The 15,776-nt window shown below is 39.7% G+C and overlaps 1 long non-coding RNA gene across 1 annotated transcript in view; it reads right to left on the bottom strand.

Annotated features, from left to right (window-relative positions):
* LOC310681866 overlaps positions 1-15,776 on the bottom strand; it is a 72,319-nt gene that overhangs the window by 576 nt on the left and 55,967 nt on the right. The window lies entirely within an intron of this gene.

Genomic DNA, 15,776 nt, shown 5'->3' with positions numbered 1-15,776 from the left:
GCAGCAGTGAGGGAGCATCCTGTTGCCTCTCCATGGCCGCCACTGCTGGCCTCCTTCCTTGGGCAGCGCTTTTGCAGTTGCAGGAGAATGAGCAAGGAGGAGGAAAGGCTGCCATTGCTGAGGCCCAGCCCTGTGTGATGTGCTGGCTCTGAGGAGTAGACAGAGGGCAGGGCCACCCTGGGTTGGAAACAAAGGCAGAGCAGAGTGGAGTGCAAGGAGTCTTGATTTAATAATAATAATAATAAGCTTTGTGTATCTGTGTCCAATCTTGCCCTTTTCAAAAATGTATTTATTGGTGTGTGCTTTTCTTTTGGTAAATCTACCAAAGAAAAATAAAATACCATCAGGATTAGGGCAGTGGAGGGCATATGAGCTGTGTCCCATTGGTGTAGTGATGGCTGCACACGCCCTTCTGCTTGGAAATGCTCTGCAGAGGGCAAAGGAATGGAGGGTTGAGGAGGGTCAGTTGGAGGGGAGTGAGAAATGTCCCTATTTTCATCTAAGGAATGTTGGAGGGGGTTTGTAAGTGTTACTTAGCAGAAACTGTGCTGCGTCTTAAAGGTCATGTCTGAAACGCCTGTACTTTTTTTTGTTTTGTTCTGAAGCCTGCTACATCCACGTGGCATAAACAGGTGGAAAGACCACATCACTCTCATGGAAGAGCTGAGTTTTATAAGTGTCCTGTGCTACTTTTGGCACATGAAACTTTCTATATATATTTTTTTAATAGCTCCGTTGTGGCTTTTTTCAGCCACACCACTTCCTATGTTGGCAATGTTTGAGTAGCAGAAAGATTTACCTCTTTCGGTGTTAACGATCTGATGCAGTCCTCATCAAATCAATGATATTTCTCCCCAGTGGCATTATTGGCACTTATTTGAAGCCCCTGCCTTGAGTGCTTTCTCTTTATGTGCCCACAGAATTCCACATTAAATACCTGACAGTTTGCGACTTTTGATGTATATGTGCTTCCCTATCCTTTGCTGTCAGAAATGTTCCCTCTGAAGGAAAAAATATGTGCTGTAAAACTGAAGTTAATAGAGGTACTGGGGTGAAAATTAGAAGCCCGGGTTGGCAGAAAAGGAACTCTCTGTTTTATGGTACTTTATATATAGCCAATGTTATATTATCAGGATTCTCAAAGTGACAGAACAACCTTCCTGAGGAAGAAGGGGATAGTTGTGAAGGAAAACAAACCTTCTACCTTGACATTCCTTTACCCCAATAAGACTGTCCTTTACAGGTTGCTTTTATAGATTGCTTCCCCTATGATATATTGACTGTTTTCAAATACTTTTGCCTGTATTTACACTTACTGTGAGCTGACAGCTGATTGTGAGGTGTAGAAATGCCTAAACATAATAATGATAATAATAATAATACATTGTAGTATTGTGGGGGAGTTTAGCCCCTTTAGATTCATTCTGATCCCTTTCCCTGAATATCCCTTTTTATTGAAGAAAATATTCCAAGCCAAAACATGCACACAGTTTTCTACAAAACAGCTTCCCCCACTTTCCAAAGCACTGGCCATTTAGTGCAAAGGCACATATTTTTGCAATTACATTAACATTGTACTTTGTCTAACAATGAGACTTTTATGGAAGAATGGGTGCCTTTTTCGGACTATTTAAAGAAATATTATCATATGATGAAGTTGCGAGCAGGATTTGAGCTATGAGCAACAGAAGTAATTAGATTATAATATTGTGGTTATGGTTTGATAGGAAGAAGGTGGGGAAAGAGGTGGGAAATCGACAAAAATAAGTCAAAAGGCAAAATTGTGTTCTGACTGTATATGTTATAATGTTGCAACTTAATATAATTTTTTTAAAATGCATTAACATTGTGCTTTGTTTTCATCTTCTGCTCATTCAATGGGCATGACAAGGGTCTCTATGCAGACACTAAGATTCATGCTTAGACATCCTTCACACAAGGATGGGATGTCAGTCACATGCAGAAGCTCTACATAGGTATGTTGACATGTGCACAAAGCAGTCACGGATGGCATGATGGAGCCTGACAACCTCCTTCTGGCTGAGTCACTGCTGGAGAAGAGGAGGGGCAAGGGAGCATTGAAGTTGATGCAGTGCAAACATGATGGCAGAGCTAATCTGGTGCTTCTGCAGGCAGGAGCCTTTTCAGGCATCTCCCTTTTACATGTGTGGGCCATTGGGTATGTAGGTCCCAGGCACATTGGTGGGTAGTGGAGCTAGTTTAGCCCTTTCAATGCTTTGAATATATGAGGATCATCTGAACACCCTTCAGACTGTCAGCATAGCAGAGAAGCTATTTTTTAATTGTTTAGGAAATAATACTATAATAAGTAGAAGCTTCTTAAACGTAAAAAAAACAAAAACAAAACCCTGTTCTTTTGGGGGAAGTGGAAAGAAAATAAATACAGGAAACAAAGACATGCAAGAAAAATCAAATCAGGATTACCAATATTGAAATTTTAAAAATAGTACAAAGCTTAAATGCTAAGATTTAATACAATATCAAACATTTCGATGCCACCTATAATAATGTATTTTTAAGTTAACATGTATAATTTTAACATAATTATAAATCTCAAATTATCAAATTAATTTTCCCACTCCTAAAGTTGTGAATCCTATAAATTCTTAAACACAAAAATCATTGACTTGGACAAAAACATAAATCATTATCCTTTATTTTAACTTACAACAAAAGAATAACCACAGTGTGTGTGTGTGTGTGTGTGTGTGTGTGTATTTCACCTTGCATTCCCCAATCCTGAAAGTACCACCTTTCTTCTTCACATTGTTTAATTTATATCTTCCTTGTTTTACCCAAAGGACCTATGCAACTTTGCCCCAGACTCCTAACCCCCATAATTTAACCTAATTTTCCTTCATTTAAGGAACTATTTTTCATTTCCGATTTTTAGCATACAAGATATATGCTGTGGTGATAATATGGAAAAATAAATTTGCTTTATCTCTAGGCAATATTTTTATTAGTTTATATATTTGACACTAATAATTCAAAGACATTATAATGCAGATTATAATGGCAATTTCTGGTAGTTTTATGTAGGAAGTTTATTAAAGCATAGATTTAAAAAATGATTGCAGACACTTTTATTTAAAAATAATTAAAGTTTGCAAATAAATATTTCTTATTTCCCCCCTTGTTTGCAACCTCTAATTTCCTCTTATTTCTATTACGTATTTCAAACTAATTTGCTATTCCAGTTTGTTAGCAGTCTTGTAGGTCAATCATATTTTAAGTGTTTGAATACTGCTTGTAATTCATGGAGCTTTTTGTATATATTTTTTTTAAAAATCCATTTTGCCAGCTCTCCTGTTTTACAGGACTCTAACACGGTACATAAAAGCAGCTTTAAAAGCATCTTTGAATGTGGTATTAAATCCTCTGTAATAAAGACCCTTAATATGCTGGGCACCATTGCATAACATCACATAGCACAATACAGCTGGGTAGTTACTGCATTTGAAATTGCCTGTCTTTCACAGCCATCCTTTCACAGCTTGTTAAGGACCTATTCAAAGACCAAGTAGGGTATGGATCAGCATAGCATTGTATTCTTCCTGGTGCTAAGTGCCATACTTCATTTTTAATTAAAGGAGGTGTGTGGGGGGGTCTAATTTAGTTTTCCTCTGAAAATGAGCTGTTTACTAAGAGTGGAATTCATACCATCTGAATAAAATTTGACTCATTAATGGAGGTCAGGGGTGTGTTGTTCTGCTGTTCTTATTTATTAAATTTCTATCCCACTCTTTCTCCTGAAGGAAGAAAAAAGAGGGACTTGCAACCAAGTGTTGCTGTGTCAAACATTCATGTTCATGGTTCCAGCCAGCCCTGCCCTTTACCATGATACTCCATTCCATTCCCACTTTCCCTTCTTTCTGTTCCACACACCACCAGCCTCCAGTCCTGAACATTTGGTATTCTGTGGCCACTGAGCATGCTCAGTACTAGTTAGACTGCTGTGTCCCCCGCTCCCATCCCACAAAGTTACTTTGCACTTTTGCAAACCTCAGTATTCCCTCGAGTCCCCTGGTTGTTCCCTTGTGTGTGTATATGACAGCATTTTGGGATTCACAACCAGAGGCTTAGTATACATGGGTTATTGCTGCGTTGGGTTTTTTAAAAGAGAAATTCACCAGAACCAGACTCAAGTTTGTTCAGTGGAGATTTCTCCATGATATAGGTTAAAGACCAGGCATTTGTTGCTTGCTATATCATTCTGAACATTGTACTTAGAAACTCACTAGGACCAGGATAGGAGCCTATAATAAGAATAACAGTGAATGAGATATCTGTGTAGGGATATTGCACTCTCTAGCCTCTTCGTCAGTATAAGGCACAGAAGGTGCAGGCAGTATGCCAGCTTTGTAAGAAATGAACCCTTTTCACATGTTGTAGCAAATGTGGGAAGTTACAGTTAAGATTGACATTGAAGAGAAGGAAAAATTGCCACAGTGATAGGAACAGAATGATCTAGACACAGAAGTTGGCTTTGACACCCCCCCCCTTCTCTGAGATGAAAGCGAGAGCTGTCCCTATAAAATAATAGAGAAAGTCAGGTGGGGTAGCCAACTTTTGATAGGGCAATGGTGTGCCCCCCCCATCAGCAAATGAAGGATCACAGCAAAGCAGTAGTGGCACCAGAAAAAAAGATGGGTGTACACAGAAGGGTCAAAGTATATTTCCAGAAGGGTGCACACATTAAGATTACCGGGAAAAAAATAACAGTATATGCTGATGACAAAAGTCTAGGATTAGTAGGGGGCAACTGGGGGAGGGGTCAAACTCTTTGTTTGGGAGGCGCTTGCCCCTGTTGAGATTTCTGCTCCGTGTTTGCAGTCATGAGATTGTTGTCTATCACATGACGGTGTATGTTTTCATTCCACAGTGTGGGAAGTAATGGGAACAGGATGTTTGTGTTACTGTGTTCCGTGAAGTGGGACTATTGTCCTTTGTTCTTTTTTCTCTTTGCTATCTGATGAGAAAGAGGAAGGAGCTAAGAAGCTCCTGGTGTATTATATTTAAATAAAGTAGATTAGCCAAAATGCTGTGCTACTGAGTTCTGTTATGCAAACTGCAAATACTCTGCGGATCCCTAAGTGTGCTGATGCTTCTTGGTGTCAGTCACTGTGATGTTCGGGCTGAAGAAAGCTTTTGAAGCTCCCAAACAATCAACCAGGAGGGAGAGAACATGCCAGTTGGGCATGGGTCCTACATGAGAGTAGGACAATCCTAACAGCCCCCTGCCTCCTTATACCGTCACCCATGCAGCAAAGACAGGAGCTAATCCTCTTTTACTCAGGTATTATTTTATATGATTTCCCCGTCTCTCTTTAAATGCTTCAAAATTTCCCTGGCAGTGTCAATGCCAATGCAGACCAGTGCCCTATAATGCACACCACTCAGTCTGCAGCAAAGATCAGACCAGCTCAGTTGTCTCCTCCAACCCCTTTCTAGCTTGAATCCAGGGAATTATATGTAAAAACCTTGTGCTCCATTGTTTAGAGACATTGTACATTTAGATGTTTAAAACCTAAATTGAAAAAAGCATTTTATGCCAAATGAGTAAAATGTGCTTAATTACCAAACTATTAACATAATATGCAAATTAGGCCATCCCGATTTAGGGAAGTGAAATACAGCAGCCCTAACAATGTTTTCATAACATGCATGGCTGTTTCTTCACAAAACAGTGTCACTAAAGTGCTCCTTAGCAGATAAAACTCATGCTTCTATTTTAAATGTTGCATTTAAATTTTACTGATAAATGCCGGAGCATTGATCAACAAGAAAACTAACTGTATATTAATTTATTAAAGGAATGTTCATAAATCTACATCGCCTGGGGGCACTCATTTTTATCCAGTCCCATTGTTTATATTTCCTATAGAATTAGTCTCCTTCCACGATTCATCCCTCCATATTATATAGCTGTTTGCTCATAAATCTGTAGTGCACTGCTGACTCAGGGGCTCACTTAAATTCAGTGATTTAATACATCCTGTTTCAGAGTCAGACTAAAAGTCACTTCTTACAACAAACCAGCAGTGGCAAAATGGCTTTGTACTGTTAGCCTATTTGCATGAAAGGAGTTCAATCGAATTCTGGCCATGAGCTTCAGTGTCCTATTTGGAAAGAAATTTAGGGCTCAACACATGTCTGACAAAAACTGATAGAATGAGGACCAGTGTCGGCAGCTACTTCCCAGAGAGATTTCATTTAACTGCCACTCTTCGAATGCCCATGAGAATTTTGCTATATTTATAGCCTCTTTATGTGGTAAACAGTTTGATTCTGACAGCTGCATGGTGTTCTTTGTAGTAAAGATGAAAAATTGTGTTTATGCATATGCAAATGCAATAAGGAAGATAGCATGGAAAATAGTTTCTCTGTACTAGGGGGGGGGGGGCAGGGAGCAACCTGAATTCTTAGCAACTGCCTCATGAGAGGTCTAGGAGCCAGGTGGGTATTTTCCAGTGAATCTCAAACCCTTCATAAGTGGGATGGTGATGCTGGTACCACTTATCAATGAAGACTTCATCTACAGAGCTTATCCACTTGGCCAGGGCATCCCATACAAAGCCAGGTTAAAGCACACCCTGACAATCTCCTTTTACTTTTGGAATTTTTTTGAGGGGGAGGGTGTTACAAGCAAAATGCTGTGCAAAATTATCATGTTAATTACAATTTGGTATGGCCCTAAGACCTGAAGTAAGCCATCCCAATATCATTTGTTGTGCTTATTCATTGTTATTTGCTGCAGGTGAATTATATTTAAAAAAAATTATTTACCACTTAAATAAATACTGAATAAATATTGTCTCTAATTGCATAAAATTCTATGCAGCTATAAAAAAATTATGAATTAAATAGGAAGTCACATTTTTTTCTTTCTAGAGCATATGGACTCAAAATATGCAAGCAAAATTAAGCAGAATTAATTTGGAATTCTGGGGAAAATCAGCTGAATACTTGGTTTGGGAGGGAGCAGGGGGAATAGCTTATATTTGCCACCAGCCCTAGATCTTTGGACAGTTATATTGAAATGTGACTTTCTCCCCATTAAACAGAGGAGACTTTCTCCTACTTTATCTTCGGTTTTGCTGGCTTAATATACCACCTGCTAACAGTTTTGAGAATGGATTCTCTAATATTCTGACGTTTGGAAAGGGATTCAGCATGCTTCTAGATAGTTCTTCTGTATGTTTCAGTTTGGAATGAAATGGTCAAAATATTTCCTTTAGACATTTTCAATTGCGTCTAAAGTCTTTGTTGTTTTGTCAGTTTCTAGAATCTTTTGAGACATTTTGTTCAAAGTTTGACAGTAAGTGCTGCTCCCATATGCCCCCACAATCACTAGTAGAAGAAGCAGCAAATTCGTTTTGGGATTCATATACGTATATCACTTGGAAGGACATTATTACAGTAATTTTAATTTGCATCTTGTTAGAAGGATGGGAATTGAAAATATATCCAAGATGACTATGGATGTGTGGAAGCAGGCCTATTAAAAATATTTCCCATCTAATTATATTTGCATATCTCAATTACATTTTAATTCATCATTTGCTGTTATAAAACTATACTCACAAGATTTAAGCACTGCCTATAGTCATTTGTGGAACAGCCAGCCAGAGAAGGGAATCTATGATGAAAGGAATGCAAAGGATATCCAGGCTGGAGGAGAAAGTGCCAAGCAGGGCTATGGGGGGGCCAGTATAGAATAGGCAAGATTTCAAAGCAAAAACCAGCCAAAATAAGGGGTGGAGTCAGTGTGTAAATAATATAAGAGAGAAGGCAAAGAAAGGGTAGGAGGAAGTGGTCAAGGAAGATGACAGTGGCAAAGACTCTGACCACTTTAATGCCCTTTTCTAAGTCCCTAAAGAACATTTGACATGTGTACTTGAAATAAAAGGTTCATTGAACTCATTTTGAATGTGAAAATGAGTGCCAAGCAAGGCTGCAGAAGAAAAGAGAAAAGTGACTTCATAAATAGGGTTGGGAAGGTGAAAAGTGCTAGAGTTGTTCCGTGGAATCCCTGATCTGGACCTTGTGTAGAAAATAATTCTCTCCACCACAAGAATATGCTTCAAAGCTTTACTGCAGAGCAGTCTTTGAAAAGTAGATATAATAAGATAAATGTCACAAAATAACAATGTAGGACATTGCAAACAAGCAATGAAGTTCAGTCCTGCATGCAGTTCAGTAAACATTCCTCTCTCTGGTCCTAGAGAGAGTTCCTAAGCTTCTTCATCACTGAAGAACTTCTGTGCAACCACTGCCACAGCTGCTACTAGCAATCTCTAAGCAAGCACACACACACACACACACACACACACGTTTCAGCTTCCTGCTGTGCGAGCTCTGCAGCTCATGTTTCTGGAGATGAGTCATCACATAGCTTATCACACTCTAATGGAAAGAATACCAAGCTTCTCTGACGCTTTTGCCAGAGTGGAACCTTTTTGCCTAAGGAAAACTTCCCATTGCAACATTTAAAATACACTGTATTCAAACACAGCATCTTATGTACACTAAATTTATAACCATAACAAATACCAAGCTTAGTAATTGTATAGGGTGGGAAGGGAAAGCTCTGGAGGTTAATGTGAGAAGGATGGGTGGGGGGCTGGCGAGCAGAGTGAGCAGGAGCACAGCCCCTAGTATGTCCATGTGTGCATATATATATATATATATATATATATATATATATATATATACCCAAATCACAGTTTGACCCCTATCTCCCCATGTTGATGACTGAAAAGGGGAGTAGGATGGAACATTCTTGATGGAGAGATGTGCCCCTGATTGGGGTAGGTGGGCTGGGCCATGGCAGAGGTCCATCTCAATCTCAATCTGGATTCCAAAGCCCTGTGGCTCCCCAAAGAGGCTTGTTCCTCAGACCACTCAGCTATTGCAGCAGAGAATAAATGCTCCCTGGCTGGGGTTAGGATTGCTTTATGCTCATCTCTTTTTCTTCCCCTTCAGAATCACAGCACTGTATGACCTCGACTGTCCTTTACACCCACCAACTGCTTGTCTGTACATGCTAGAAACGAAAGCAATGAAACCATTTTCAGTGTAATAGAATTACATGAAAAGGTTAGGGTAAGGTGAATGGTGGCGGCTTCCTTTGCTGTCTGGAAAACAACTCTCAAGGGAGAGAGCTCTCTTACTAGAAGCCAAGGAGTTCTCTTGGTATGAGCTACAGTTACACCATGCTCTCCAGAAGGTAAAAGGCAATCTATTTTCGGCTATTGAAAAACTCAGGGAAATTGAAATGTGTGTTGCACACTGAGAAACCGCCACAATTTACAGTCCTATTGAGCTGCTCGGGAAAAACAAGAGAGTCCCGTATTGCAGAGTTTTATGTTGTCTAGCTTCAAAATTTAGTACCACATTGAAGTTTTCAGTTCTCTTAAAAGTCTTTTTTTGGTAGCAGCAGACAGTACCAAACTACTTATCACACTGGATGTGCTTTTACACAGTTGTAGTAGAGCCACAATGCTGCTTTCAGATAGTGGTCTAGAGCTAGTGCTGTTCTGAAATTTTATCCTGTGCTTGCCCCGCACCCCCCCTACCATTATCCATCAGGTGAGGAGAAAATAAATCATCAATGGGGAGAGAAAGTGTCAGTTTAATGGGTCAGGAACAGCCTTTTGCTGTCCTTACTTTACATCTTGAGTACTTTTATCCAGTTCTATTTATTGTTGTGTACTGTGCTTTTTTTCTTAAAAAATATTTAGGGGTACTCTCATTTTGACTCAGGAAAATCACCATTTTATAGTTCAAGTTGGGAAAAATAAATACAGTAAATGGACAAAAGTACAAAGATGCACAAAATGTTTAGAGGTGTGCATACCAACCCCCCCCCCCCAAAGCACTGGTTGTGTGGATTTGTTGTGTGGATTTATGTGGTTGTTACTTTAGGAAACCTGGAGGATATATACATATAATATTATACATATTCAATGAGTATATGTAAACATTGTTTATACTTTTAGCAGAACCAGTTGAAGGAGCAAGATGGAAATTGGGGGGGGGGGGGATCTGTGCCAATAAACTCACATTTAAGATTGTCAGAAAATTTCATCCCCAGTGGGCACACAAGGTGAAGGGAGAGTCTCCACTGTAGATATCAGTGTGCAAGCAAACTGATACAGGTGCAAGGAGTCCACCAAACTTCCATTTGTGGCAGCCCTGACTATGAAACATCTCTGCTGAGAAAACCACGTGGTTCCACCATCTTGGATGTCATTATAGCACCAGAGTATTAGCAGGTATTGTCAAATTATAGTACGGTATTTTTATTTACCTTGCTGAAGTTTAATGCTAAATTGTTTTTATGTCCTATTGCTTGGTTATATGGGACTATATTCTATGCTGCTGCTTTATCAACCTTATTGCTTGCTAATAATAATAATAATAATAATAATAATACAGTATTTATATCCTGCCCATCTGGCTGGGTATAAATAATAATAAAAAAATAAAAACATCAAGCATATTTTTCATGGATGGCAGCCTAAACATCTTTTAAATAAATAATCTGGGATTAAGCAGGTCTCTTCAACATTGTCCCTATTATTTTTTCTTTTATCTATGAGCTGTTTATCACCCAGAAACAATCTATACTCTATGCTTTCAGTTCATATTCCCTACAGTTTAGTATCAATCAGGGCATTTTGAGGTATAAATAAAATATGAACAGCTTTGGCTAGGTGTAAACCAAGAAGCTCTTCAGACTATTCACATGTAAGAGGCCTTTAAAAGACCTTTAATCAGAGAAAAGGAAAGATTTTCAAAAGCTTGTGAGCAAGAAGCCTACAGAGACACACAGCAAATGCTATGACAAATATCTATTGTGTTTGGATCCCACCCACCTACTCTCCCACACAAGATAATCTTGGAAATGTCTGTGAATCAAAGTATATCGTCTGCTACAGATTCATGAGCTCATTACGGCACTTGAAGTTGGGAAGCAGGATCAAGTACAATGGAAAATGTAAAAGGATATTTTTTAAAAAAATTCTTTGTAGGCTAGTTTCACTGCTCTGACACTTAGCATATTCAGGTGAAATTACTCATGTCTAAAACCCTGGAGAGCCACTTCTAACCAGTCTACTATAGGCAATATTGAGCTAGATGGACCATTGGTCAGCTTCCTATATTCATCCTTTTCATAATACTAGAATATATTTGGAGAGCCCTCTGGGAATTAGTAATGATGTATATAAAATGAAAGCTGGTATGAACACTGGTATCAAGCCCAAATCTGGTATCAAGCCCAAATTTGTGCAACTGCTGGATAGGCCTCATATCTTATGAACGAAAGTGTTGTTTGACTGTCTCCCTTTTCTGAACCTTCCAATTCAGGTAATGTAGACATGTATCTGAAGCATTGCATGCTGCAGGGCTGTGCTGAAGTTCCATCTGCTGCTTCTGTACTACGGTATTATCAGAATTTTCTGTGCAATATGGGAATTCTTCAACATGAGCCTGAGATGCATGAATGGTGGTGCGAGGTCTAGGAACTTTGCCAAATCTGCGCCTGGGGCATGATTGTCTCCAGATGGCAAAGATGCTCATCTGAGAACATTTTTTGACAGCTTCTCCTTATCCACTTTTTTCAGAATGTGAATATTGAACAGGCATGTTAGAAATGGCTCTGAGGTAGAATGTCGTACAGCACAGTCATATGCTTATAATTGTTTTTTAGAGTCTAAACATGCTTGCTGCAGCTACAACAGCTAAGTTCATTCTGTAATAGTCAGCCATTTCAATTTTGCTGTAGTACGTTCCCCAAACCCCCAAGCTTCAGAGTATTTGGAGCCCCTGCTTACAGGGCTTAGAACCACTCTTGGTCCCTGGGGTCTTTGACCTAGGTATCCCAGGTCAACATAGGGTGGGATGGAGGACAACTTCTCCCTGTAACAAACCATTAACCATGCTCAAAATCTTCCGCTTCTGCTTCACTCTGCCCCCCCTCCCATTCTCCATCTTTCTCTGTGGCTTATAGAAAAGAAACAATTCTTCTCCTGCTCTTCTGACACCACCCTCCCATGGTACACGTGAGTGTGATTCCATGCAACTGACACAGGTGAGCAGTCTCAGTCTCCAACCGCATCACAATATGTTTTCTTACTGTAATGTGGCAGCATTTATTTCTATTTTGCAGCTTCATAACGTACCTATTTTCAGGTGCGGCCTCCTACATTATGACCAGGCAGAGGGGATCTGTGGTCCTCCGATCATCACTGACCATTGTCTCTGCTGACTGGGGCTGATGTGAGCTATAAGGCCACAGGTTCCTCACTCCTGACAGATTTTGACTGTCTGTTAGCATCTGGGTATCTCTTTCATCATGTTTTCCAAGTCAAGTTTGCTCAATGTGAGTTTGTTCTCTGATTTCCATGATTTCTTGTGTACCAGGACCTCTACTTTGTACCTTGAATATTGGCCACCAAATTAGAAGACAACACCTATCTTGTACATCTTGCTCATTGGCAAACAGGTTATCCAGCAGCATTGGAACAAGGCTGTGGTTCTGCAGAAGCAACAAGCAGTTAAAAACTTCTTTACCACACACTGACATCTGCACTGGCTTTATGATTTCAAAGACTGTGAAGCCCTCTAATGAAGATGCAGGTTGCCTGCTGTGAGCTATAACAGAGCATGACTGAATCTCACTTTTATGCCTTTATGTGCTCTTACTGAACAGTGAATTGGGGAGTTTGCTAATAAATTGCTATTCCACTATTAATTCTCAGTACAATAGATATTATCAGCCTACATCACCATTCCTGAGGCTTCCCAGGTTCACTCATTTTTCATCCTGGCAATACACCTGCAAATTACAATTGGCACTACAACATTATATGCTGTTGTCAGTCTCTGAAGAGAAGCTGCTCACTTTAACTGCTAAAGCTCAAAAGCACAGATGCTGCATAGCCTTTATAATTACTTCCCCATCTGCAGTGTCTGTTAAAGGACCATATTTAATTCCCTTCCTCCAAGGAAAGACTTCAGTGAACGGCTTAGATTGAACATTATGCTTAGGGCTCCAGCTACATCAGGAGTCCCTAATGTTGTCTATGTACATTCTTTGGCAAGCACATGTGCTTGTCCTGACCCATGGCCCTGTTTATTTTCCCCAATCCATAATATTTGCCCCATTCATCATGTAATAAATCAGAACCAACAAACCTTTGCTTGGACTAGTAGCTAGATGTTAACTGCACTCACATAGCTAGTATCAGAAACATATCCTTATTAACATCTAGTGACACAAAATACATGACATCCAGGTGAACATTCACTGGTTCTATGATAGCGAGGAATCATGTTAAATCACTGAATGAAACCAATACTGAATGAAACCTGGGTGGTAATTGTGATCCTATTCTGTCTGTATATTGAGAAATGTCACATGAGCAGACTTCTGCTGGCCCAACATAGTGACAACACAGATACCTGTGGGAAACCCACAAGCCAGAACCCAATACAGGAGCGCTGTCCTCTCCTGTGATCCACATCAAGGTATTCAGGTATTCAGAGGTATGCTGCCTCTAGCCCAAGATAATCTTATTCTCTGTGAATTTAAAGCCATCTTAGTTGGTGGCCATCACTGCCTCCTGTGGAAGCAAGTGCCATCATTTATCTAAGTGCTGAGTGAACAAGTATCTGTCCCAAACCTTCCAACATTCAGCTTCATTGGAGGTCCATAAGTTCTAGTGCTATGAGAGAGGAAGAACAGCTTTTTTCTGTCTATGTTTTCTATCTACTTCAGGGGTAGGCAACCTAAGGCCCAGGGGCCGGATGTGGCCCAATTGCCTTATCAATCCAGCCTGTTTTTACATGAGTAGAATGTGTCATTTTATTTAAAATGCATCTCTGGGTTATGTTGGGGTTCTGCCTGGTGTTTTTACATGAGTAGAATGTGTGCTTTTATTTAAAATGCACCTCTGGGTTATTTGTGGGGCATAGGAATTTGTTCATTTATTTTTTTCAAAATATAGTCTGGCCTACCACATGGCCTGAGGGACGGTGGACCGGCCCATGGCTGAAAAAGGTTGCTGACCACTGATCTACTTCCTCCATGCTCTGCATAATTTTATAAAATTCTATTACTTAACCTCTTAATCACCTTCTAAATGAAAAAAAGTCACAAACACGGCAACCTTCCCTCAAAGGAGTGTCACTCCACCCCCATAATAATTCTGGCTGCCCTTTTCTGAACCTTCTCCAACTCTATAATATCCTTTTCAGGTGACATTATCATAACTGTACACAATATTCCTAATGCTGCTCACCATAGATTTGTATGATAGCATTATGATATTGGAAGCTTTATTTTCACCTGCTTTGCCACATACTGAGTCAATATTTCCACAAAGCTATCTGCTATGACTCCAAGGTTTCTTTTCTGATCATCTACCACCAGCTTAGACCCCATGAGTCTAACATTAACATTTCACATCACCTAACATTTGGTTACACTGAACTGCAATTGCCTTTTAACCACATATTCATTCAGTTTGGGGAGTTCTTTTTGGAGCTCTTTGAAATCTCTTTCTGTTTTAATGACCTTGAACAATCCTCTAACAACTGCGAACAATTCATCTCTGCATCATGTAAGTGACTCATAATCATCCGACACAATAATGGATTGTCAACAGGGGTGCAACTGTGGGATGATGATGGGAAGTGATTATTATGTGATGCTTTGGTGTTTACAACACTGAATGCTTTTGTGCACACAACAGCACTATAGTACAGAAACAGACTCTGTGTTTGTATGTAACACAGCCACAGCAAGGAACTAAGAATTCAACAACTTTATAAGACAGACTATGGCTGATAAATCACTTGAGACTGACTAAATGAAGAGAGGCTACATGGTGAACTACTCTAACGGGAAACATAGGGAGAAACAATCAGAACAAACAAGCAACTCTAAGGCTCAAAATAGAAGCAGCATCTAGAGTAAATCAGTAACATAAAGAGCTGAACTCAGTCCTGGTGTAACAACAGCTTTGTAACTACAATAGCAACCCTCCATCCATTCCTTTACTCTTGAACCAGACAAATTAATTATCATTTAATCCAATATGTGTTTTTGTTGCTACCACTCCTTTACTCCTTATACTCTGTCACTAATAATGAATTCAACCTCATTCTGCAGGCTGCAAACAGGATGTTCCATGATAGCATTATCACTTGGAAGTCCTTTCAAGTCACTAAAACTTGCAGGCACTTGCAACCACCAGTTTTGTCCCAGCTATATTTAGTGTGTTCTGTGACTGGTCTTCCAAAAAAGGAGGGGGAAATGAAGTCAATCATATCCCTTCTACTTGTCCCACTTATAATTAGCATCATACACTTGAAAGCATTGACACAGGACAGTGTATTGGATGAATGGACCACGTGCTCGAGAACAGAAATGCAGACCACAGAAGGAAAAATAAGTGTCCCAGTTTTATCCAACAATGCAGTCACTGCAAGTACATCCTAGAATCATGGCTTCCAACGCTGACAAACTTTCTGTGCTTTGAAGGGGATTCCAAGTAATAATGTTATAATAGGATATCCTGTTTGCAACCTGTAGGCTAAGTTCTGTGAGTTTTAGTGAGTTGATAAGCCACAAGAACTATGCCAACAAAGATTCACTACAATAATCTTTACCCAAAAGTTTTGTAGACTAATAAGTCTTCCCGTTAATCTACTGGTACAACAGGGGACCTTCAGTAGAAGGT

The sequence above is a fragment of the Podarcis tiliguerta genome (genome assembly GCF_965153285.1).
Source record: "Podarcis tiliguerta genome assembly, chromosome: 7".
Lineage (NCBI taxonomy): Eukaryota > Metazoa > Chordata > Lepidosauria > Squamata > Lacertidae > Podarcis > Podarcis tiliguerta.
The sequence above is the reverse complement of the archived record's forward strand: the minus strand, read 5'-3'. Positions and strand labels throughout refer to the sequence as shown.